Source organism: Ipomoea triloba, chromosome 11 (genome assembly GCF_003576645.1).
Source record: "Ipomoea triloba cultivar NCNSP0323 chromosome 11, ASM357664v1".
Classification (NCBI taxonomy): Eukaryota; Viridiplantae; Streptophyta; class Magnoliopsida; order Solanales; family Convolvulaceae; genus Ipomoea; species Ipomoea triloba.
Window position 1 is genome coordinate 1,139,460 of NC_044926.1, and position 9,780 is coordinate 1,149,239.

General features: G+C 35.0%; 1 long non-coding RNA gene across 1 annotated transcript; it reads left to right on the plus strand.

Moving 5' to 3' along the window:
* The first annotated feature begins 3,500 nt into the window (after positions 1-3,500).
* On the plus strand, positions 3,501-6,151 carry LOC115996380. The gene is made up of 3 exons (XR_004093600.1): positions 3,501-3,661; positions 4,423-5,491; positions 5,685-6,151. It is a non-coding gene; the product is annotated as an uncharacterized LOC115996380 (long non-coding RNA).
* The last annotated feature ends 3,629 nt before the right edge of the window (positions 6,152-9,780 follow it).

Sequence of the window (9,780 nt, forward strand, 5' to 3'; positions counted from 1 at the left end):
ACTTGGGCAATAATAAATTTGAAATGGTACAAGTATAAAAGCAACACTCTTTAAGTTATTTCAAACAATGGTGCATTAATGCAAGAAGTAAGGAGTAGTTTGTATTCCAAAAATGGGGAAATGAACATATATGCTTTAATTTCTATTTGTATATTCAAATATAATTTTGAAGGAAATATAGTGGAGAGGAATTTGAAGTAGATGTATAAATTTTCATATTATCAAAATATAGGGACAATAAGAGATCTCGATTTTTTAAATGCAAAATCCTACATGACACAAACAATATCAGTTTAAGTGTGTGATCTTAGTTGACGTATTCAAGAAACATGTTGTCAGACAAAAAATAAATATAAAAAATCAAGTAGCCATCGAACTAGTTCAAAATTGAGATCATGCTTAATTATCTATCAATTAACAACTAATTTATCAAACATCTTTATACAATCAGCTAATGCAATCAACTAATCAAATTCATTAACATTATCAGATAATTTACTTGAGATATAATTTGTATATCGCTCTAAAAACCTATATGATCTCTAATTATTACTTTTTTTTTTAATGCTTTCGGTCCACCTAAACACAATATATATTTTGTAAATAATTTCCTTATAGGCTTATTTTCTTTTTATATCACTTTCCACCCAGCTAAACAATCATTAATTGGTTCAAAGGTGTACACATTTTGATAGCTGCATGCTAATTCGTCAAAAGCACCTATATAAATTTCAAGCACTTTTTGAAAAAAAAATTGTGTCTTTCTTTGACATTATTCGTTCGAATTATTTGTTCAGAAGATTTGGGTGTTTCTTTTATTCTCTTTTTTTAAATGCTAATTTATATATCTAAAATTTTTAAATTTCAAATAAAAATAAATATGGAATTTTCAAAATAAATAATTGAATTTTCATTCAATTATGACATTATGCATATAAAATAAAATTGGTATTAACTTTCGAGATCTACTACATATACTAACAGGCCTTAACGTGTTAATTAGTTTTGGAGGTGGTCTTCTTATTGTTTTTTTTTTTCTTTCTTTTATAGCTGGTTGGTATATGTCCAATGATAAGTAATTAACTCATAAATGAAATAATGGAGGATAACGAGACAGAATTATAATACTCATAATAAAATTTTGGTACATAAAGTGACAATAATAGATTTTAAAGATCACATCCCTCTAATGCTATCCATTTACTTATACCCTATCCTTGACACTTTAATAGCTAGACTGTCGTAAATATGTAAATCGATTCGCAATTTAGACATATATATCCTCCACTATTTAGACGTGATCATCAATAAAGTGTACATCGTGTTCTCACAATATCCACTTTCTTTGTCCAGTCAAGCTATGACTTGTGAGAACTGCGCTTGATGTAGTAAATATGGGGATTTATAATGGCTCGTATCGGGATGAGGTTGGTTATGGTTCAATTCTTTTGCTTAGTTTGCTCGTTGGTTTAAGTTTTTTTTAGCTTAGTTCACGTAATAGTGGGTCATAGGTTCCCGGGCTAAAAGTTTGTGTGGCAAAGATGCTAAAAAAGTTCGTCTTTCTTGCAATTCATGTGGTATTTATAGGAGTGGGGAGAGAACATGTATTAGTATCTCGGCATGTGTGGGACGTGGACCGCATGCACAGGCCAGGTCGGGGCCCTCAGTGGGCCATCCATGTGTTCTAAGATTCATGACTTATTTGGGTGTTTCGCCGCTATATTCGGTTGGAGGAATTGGTCATTGGGCACTAAGTATCACCGGTCGGTAGTTCGGCCCGACCTAATGTGGTTAGTGCAAAATGATTGGTAAGCTCGTTCACCTGATCGTCTAACGCTTTGCTCAGTCTGAATTTAAGCCGAGAAGGTGAGCTCTTCAGGTCAGTGATGATCGGATCAGGCTCTACTCGAGTACTAAATCCTATTTAAACCAAGTGTAGGCTTAAGTTGGGTAAGGGTTAATCCTATCAAGGCTGAAGCTACTTCTTAGATTAATTTCCATTAACTATTGCTCAAGAACTAATTGAAAGTATTTCGTTTAGGGCTTAAATATAAATTATACTAATGCCTTTTAGACTAGACCACAAAAATTCATTTGAGATGGTTGGAACCCATTACCCCACATTAGTATGATAGGTAGGAGTATATACTCTCAAAAAAGTATAGGTAGTAAAATAATAATTACTCCATTATTAAACTTTGTAGCATATTAAAAAAAAAAAAAAGAGAGTGAAAAATGGTTGAAAAAGATTGGGTCTTTAGGAGTGGATGACAATGAAAATGGACTTTAACAGAAAAAGTGACGGGCCTGACGGGCGGCCAGCCCATCATAGCTAAAAAATAAAAAACTTATAATACTTAAAGAGCTTTTCCACATGGTGTGCAGACAACACCCATGATTTTTCCTTTTCGTAATCCCCGTCCCCTGGCCCACGGCAATCTTCGTGGTGGGGGCCACCAGGGATCCTGCACGTGCGTGTCCTTCACGTGCCCAGCATGCACGTGGGACTTTCCCCTCGCCTGCTCGCGTTGCTGTCGGACCGTCTGCCGATGCGGCCTTTTGTGTCGCCGTTCGACGGAAAAGGAAACACCGTTTGGCCCGTTCCGTTTTACTTCTGCTGTTTGTACTTTTGGGCTTTGCCTGTTGCACGTTTTTTTTTTTTTTTTTAGTTGGGTCGTCGATAAAAAAAAAAAAAAAAAAAACTAAATCTAGTAATGTGCTTTTTTACGAGATAAATTTTATTTGACGTAACATATTTTTCTAATTCAACTGAATCAATATTCAACGTATTTTATCAGGTAATATTTTTTTTGTTTCTTTATTTGACCTATAGTGTGTTTCATGTTTCAATAAATAGACACTTTTTAATAGCTAAAAAAAAGAAAAGAAAGAGGGTATTTTAGTTATCTGACAATATGTAGGTAATTCAGTTGTGTCGACTCTTAAGTTCTTTAGTTTTATATTGTAACACTAGTGTTAATTTATCTCATTTGAAAGAGTGTCGAAACTAAACAATAAACTTTAAATATTTTCTATCATGTGAAAAATGTTAGTATTGTCATATGTCTCTTACTAGTTGGATGAAAAAAAATGAATTGACACTCAGCACTATCCACAAATGGTCTCAACAGCTTAGAGTAATGAAAAAAAATAAAAGTAAGTGTAATATAAATTTTGTTAAATGAAATTTTATAACAAAATTTTATTTCTTTTTAGGTGAGAAAGAAAATTTTGTAATAGTCCAATAAATAAATTCATTATGTGTAGTATCTTACAAATTATACATAAACGATTTATAATCTTCTTCACCGGTAGATGTGATGATTATATTACTCGGTCGCCATAATTTATAATTTTGATATTTTGACTAATTTTTCTTTTTCTTTTTGAAAACAATTGACTAAATCATTTTATAAAAAGAAAATATTTGAAATTAAGGTCTTTATAGGGTTTTCCATGATCCATAATAGATATAGATATACATTAAATAACGAAGCTGGCAAACCAAACGTTACATGCCGGAGCAAATTTCCCTCCAGGCCCATACGCGATCTCTCCGGCGGAGGAGATCGACGGCGAAAGATGACAGTGAAAGTTAGGATTTCATCTCTCAATTTTCAGTTCACCATCTGTTCAATCCATTCCGAGATTACGCTGTTTGGTAACTGCCCCTTCTCTATCCATTGCGATTCATCTTCAGCACTTTTTGTTTGCGGAATTTGGTTCGGTCCATTGCCTGCATTTATCCTTCTCATCCGTTCTATAATCCCTAAAGTTTTCAACTTTCAACTTTCCCAGGCAAGTTGAACTGTTTGCAGCATGTGAATGAATTCCCCATTGTCATTAGTAGTAGTATAGTATAGTATTAGCAGCCTTTGTTGACTATGGGGATTGGGAAACAATCGGCAAAGGCTCTTGTTTCCTGAATCCAATTTCAACCTTGCTTCTAAGAAATTTAGATGGCATGGAATAGAAAATTTTTAGTAGTACCAAGTAGGATTGTAGAGTTGATTAGAAATATCAATGTTGTTATAAAGCATACTCCAGTATTCTTAAGTTTTTTTTTTTTTTTTTTTTTTTTTTTTTTTTTTTTAATGACTAGGAAACCACAAGTCCACAACCAATACATGAGGGTTTGCCCAGAATAAATCTTGTCTTGTGACCTTTAGCCGGTAAAGGACCATAGGGAGTTAAACCAGCCTAGGTTGTCATAGCTTATCGGCTCAAACCAATGTCAATAATACTTGGCTGGAGTCAAACTTGTAACTTTGCGGTTATTAAGTCAACATAATTGGCTGGGGGTTGCCCCTCTTTTAGCCTTTGCAGGCTAAAGCATATTGAATGGGTGAAACATCACTGGGTGGCTGCTTGAGAAACTCAAGATTGCATAGTCACTAACATGGCTGTTATTTGATGATGCAGAGGACAAGCAAGATGATCATCAAGCAATTGAGACGTGGATTGATATGATTGTGGATGCTGTTTTTGGAGACGAGGAATGTGCAGGAGCTTGAGACACTGTGATGCAAAATGGAGTGAAAAGCTCTGAGCTTTTTGAATCAGGTATGCAATTGGAGTTTTGATGATGAATAGTCAAAGATTAAGATCTAGTTGACAAGTTGGAATACATTTCAAAGTGGAAGGGTTCTTTTGGTTTATAAGTAGTGGAAAATCTGGGCATGAAAAAATATATCGGTTTCCAAGTACTGCATTGCTAGTAGAATCCCATGTTTATGGAAGAAATGTAGAAAGGAACTAATCGAATTCTCGAGGGCTGCTGCTGAAAGGAGTGGCTTGCTCAGATCGTCTACAATGACAAAAGAATTGAAGAAGCTTTTGACATTAAAGTGCTTGTGTTGTTGATCATTTCAGTGTTGTGAATATGACAAAGGCTCCAATTGAGCCAGCCATTACTAAACCATTTAGAACTACGTCAAAGTCGTTTGAAACATGTAGTGAACAAAAAGAATTACTTAACTGTTTTGGATCATATTTGGATTGAAAACTATGGGCATTGAATGATCTACTGATCCCTTTCGTGGTTGGGGCATTGAATAAACGGATAAAGCGATGGCATAGAGGATTGTCTTTAATTGTTAAGACACTAGGAGGTCTCTAAGCCACTAAACTGGACATTGGTTATTGGAATGAAGTATCGGATAGCACCTTATGGAATTGTTGCCCAAGAAAGGTTATGTTCTACGTCTTCAAAATTGAGTTACTATCATCTCCCTTTGAATCTAAAAAGGCGGTTTGCTTATTGTTCTGTATTTCCAAAATGCTATGGGCTAACCTGAGAAGAGCTGGTCCAGGAGAATGTGCCAACAGGTGGAGGATACATAGAAAAGGAGGGGCTAAATGGAAATTAAATTGCGTAAAGGCTTGTCATTTCTCATGTAATATTTAAAGTGCTGAAACTCAAGTATCATTGCAGCTTCAAAGTTAGTGTTCTCATGGAGGCACTACACCCATTATTGGGAAGGTGGATAAGGTGAAACTTACTATCCTTCTAGCATCTTTCTTTTTGACTTGGTTTGGTTTTCAATTCATATTCTCCTGCTGAGCTCTACCACAGTATTTGCTGGAGAAAACGCAAATCTTTATATTGACAATTCCAATGAATGCTCATTTTCTCCACTAAAACGGGTTTTCACCTCTTCCTCCCCCATTACACGCATTTGCAGATAGAATATAGAACATAATTCATTTGAGCTGAAGGTCCGAGAGCCTCTGACAGAGCTGCAGAGGCTACTCAGATGCTAACAACAATACCATGATGCGAAAAGACTAAAGCGTATCTTCGGGATAAAAACTGTTTTGGAAGAAAGTCAAGAATCCCGAGTATGTGGATGTATTCGAAAATCTGGTAGGAGAAGAAGGCCTTGTATGCATTTCCAGACTCCAAACTGAATGCTTGCAATTTCGGGGGATTATATATACACTGCGATTTTGTTTGTAATTGAATTCCTGAGTTGTTAGGAATAACCAGACTAGTGAAACAAACCAGGATATGCTGTGTAGACTTATGAAGTTTAATGTAGCTATGCAGCTAGGTGTTGTCTGTTTTTGGTCATATTTTCATCTGTACTATCCTCTTGGGACTCTGCTAACAATCTTGATCATACATGCATACTTTTCATTCTCAACAAAAGAGACAGTGAATATTGAATTGAAGCTGTTATATTCACAGCTTGATTTTCAACCATCAAAAAGTGGTTGGAAACTTCAGCTATGGGTAACCTAGGTTGGTTTACCTCATTGTGATCCTTTGCCGGCTAGGGTCACAGGGCGAGGAGAAAACCTCGTTAAAAGAAAAGTGGTTGGAAACTTAGGGTTTGCAGTCAGAAATGATCTTTTCAATCACTCTAAAGATTTGAGAACTTCTTCGTCCCGTTGAAAATGGTCGGTAATGCTAACCATTGACAAAGGTTGTTAGACATATTTACGGAATTTAGATCACTTACTTTTGATGACTGGTCGGAAATTTTGACCATCCTAGATGGTTTTCAGAAAATTTGATAAAATCGCTAATCTCTATCTATATTTTAGCAAGTTGAAAAAAGACCAATATAATTGATAACTAGTAATTTTCCAGCCATAAATACGAAATCTTTAGCAGGAGTATTGGAACATGGGAAATCTTTAGCAAGAGTATTGGAACACGGATACGCGTAAGGTGGTACACATAATGTACATTAACAAATTAGGCCTATGATAACATCAATGTGGGGTTTGGAATCAAAATGAGCACAAATAATGTAAACTTATGAAGTTTAATGTAGCTAGCTGTTGTCTGTTTTGGGTCATATTTTCATCTGTACTCTCATCTTAGGACTCTGCTAAGAATCTTGAGCATACATGCATACAACAAAGGTTGCCATTCAGTGGTCAAAGGTGACTCCACCATCTTGTTTTCATCCTCAACTTCATCACATCCATGCCCATTATCATGTGTTTAACAAAAAAGTGAATATTGAGGAGTTCTTTTCTTGGGGTATATTATAGGCGTCAGGAATTGGAGATATGAAAATTCATGGTTTGAAAATTTGGGATTTAGTAGTTAGAAAAATTTGCTGTCAGAAATGACTTTTCAACCACTCTGAAGATTCGAGAAACCTTTCGTCCCATTGAAAGTGGTTGGTAACACTGATCACCGACAAAAGTCATTGAACATATTTACGCAATTTAGATCACCTACTTTTGATGGCTAGTCGAAATTTTTGACCGCCCTAGATGGTGTTCAGAAAAGTTGAAAAAAATCGCTAATCTCTATCTATTTTTTAGATGGTCGAAAAGAGATGATTTTCCAACTACGAATACTTACGAGATCTTTAACAAGAGTACGTATTGAAACATAGATACGCGTAAGGTACACATAATACACATTAACAAATTAGGCCTATGATAGGATCAAGGTGGGGTTTGGAATCAAAATGAGCACAAATAATACTAACCAAACAAATGGGGCACACCACCCATCCACAATCCATCTAAGCCACAATATCTCAATCAAAGTCTCAATCCCATTCCAGTAAAGCATGTGAGCATTGATGGAATGGATTTAGGGGGGCACAACCATTCTCACCAAAAAAAAAAAAAAAAAAAAAACCCTAATTTCAGATCAATTGGTGGATTCACATGCATGTTAAGTCAAGTGATGCTACATCAAGCAATGAATCCATTCCCCAATTGAATTGCCACTGTCTAAGGATTTGGGGCAACAAGACACAAACCACATGCTTTGATTCTCACTACAACAACCTAACATGGGAATCAATGAATTTTACTAATAAATTTTGCCTCTCATGTTTGCTACACAACATGTTAGTTTTGTGTCACTTCTTTCCCATTTTCCCCTTTCCTTCTCTTTTTTTGGGTGTTTCTCTTTGGGAATGTCTCTGGCAAGTCTGCAGTCCTGTGGGCATTGATTGTATAAGTACATAATTACTAGACTCGTAACTTTGTATATTTATTGTCGTAACTTTTTATTTCATTCATTGAGCGAACAATATTTATAAATTTACTTAATATATATTCACTTCTTGATGCGACACTATTTGACTTATTTTTTTCTTTATATTTGATTATTATTATTATAAACTAGCACAAGAGAAGTCATAAGAAAAAAAATTGTCACAACTATCGCATTTATGATTTATCTTCTTATAACGGGAACAGAAAGATTTAATATCACTTCCACTAAGGCTGAAACACACAATCTCCTATATGGGACTTGGGAGAGCAACTTGGTGCCATTAGACAACAAGGGTCATTGACAGGTAACTTAGATATTTAATTTAATTTTAAATGATTATCTGCTTATAAGGCTATAATGATGGCACATACGCTTTTAAGCAAAACGGTCCTCCACCTGTAGTTAGAATATATACTATACCATCCAAAACGGTTCTTCCCTTTGAGCTATTGAGTCACTGTAATTTACATCCTCCTAAATACTCTGTTGACTGGAGTGTGGGGCTCTTGGGACTGAAGACTCAACCTTTACTCCTTTAGAGAGAAGAATATATACTATACCATCCAGTATTTATGATAAAAGTGATAGACAAAATGACTAGCTAATGTCACTTTGTATGTCTATCATTCCAAAGGCAACACCCAATAGTGATATCAACCAGGTAAGACATACGTTGTGATAGTTTTAAAGCTTTTGTTACCGTTATGAGGTTAAATTCTTCGTATTTTAAATTTTATTAAATTCATATTATTATATTTTATATCTAACAGATATTAAATTCTTATCGCTTAGAGAAGAGTTATGAGATTTGGATGTGATTTAACACTAGCTTAGCAAGATGTTAAACAGGCTGTTACAGCATTACGGCGCCTGCTGCGAAGCGACACGAGAGTAGGTAGAGTGTGACAGTGAAAGGGCCAACACTGCAATGGTCCACATATAAATCACCACAGTTTTTGTATGCAAATGTTCACATAGGAACCAACCAAACCTCAGTCAACCCAAAGTCTTAGAAAACCAGCACGCCACCACCTAATCTTTTGGCCATTTGGGTAAAAACCTTAATCCTATCGACCACCAATACCATTAATTAAGAAGCAAAAAAGAAAGACATTTTGCTCAAAGGCAATAATCCGGTAGATGAGCAGTTACACTTAAAACTCTTTTTTAGTAATAGGGTGGGGTTTGAACTCTCACCTCGAATGGTAGGGAGTCGAGCTTCAACAATTTGGTTTAGATTTTGTTTAATTTGGACTCTTTGTGAGCAAAAGAGTACAGTTTAGTGTAGGTCTATAAACTAAATAGACTCGATTTACCTTTTCATAGAATTAGGATGGATTAATGAGATTCAGAATATAGTTCAACGAAGTCATAAAATCTGAGGTAGAAGAAAACAAAATACATTATGCCCCATGGAAGTGCTTTGGTGGATGAGCATCCACATTTAAAACTCTTTTTTAGTAGAAGGCCTGAGTTTGAATACTACCTTATATGATTCCATCAGTTTTGTCCAAGATTGAAGTTGTATTTTTTGTGCTCGTAAAATTACATTCTAGTGTGAATTTTAAAATTAAATAATAAATATACTCATTATATATATATATATATATATATATATATATATATATATATATTTTATTATTTATTTTTTTTTTTGAAAAAGAATGGAATAGTATTAATCAAAGAGATAAACTCACAAGACAGAGAAGAGGGGAATAACAAGAACGCTACCACCCAAAGCCAGACTGAGAGCCCGTAACATATGATACAACATAGTTACCAGGTTCGCTGACAAAACAAACAAT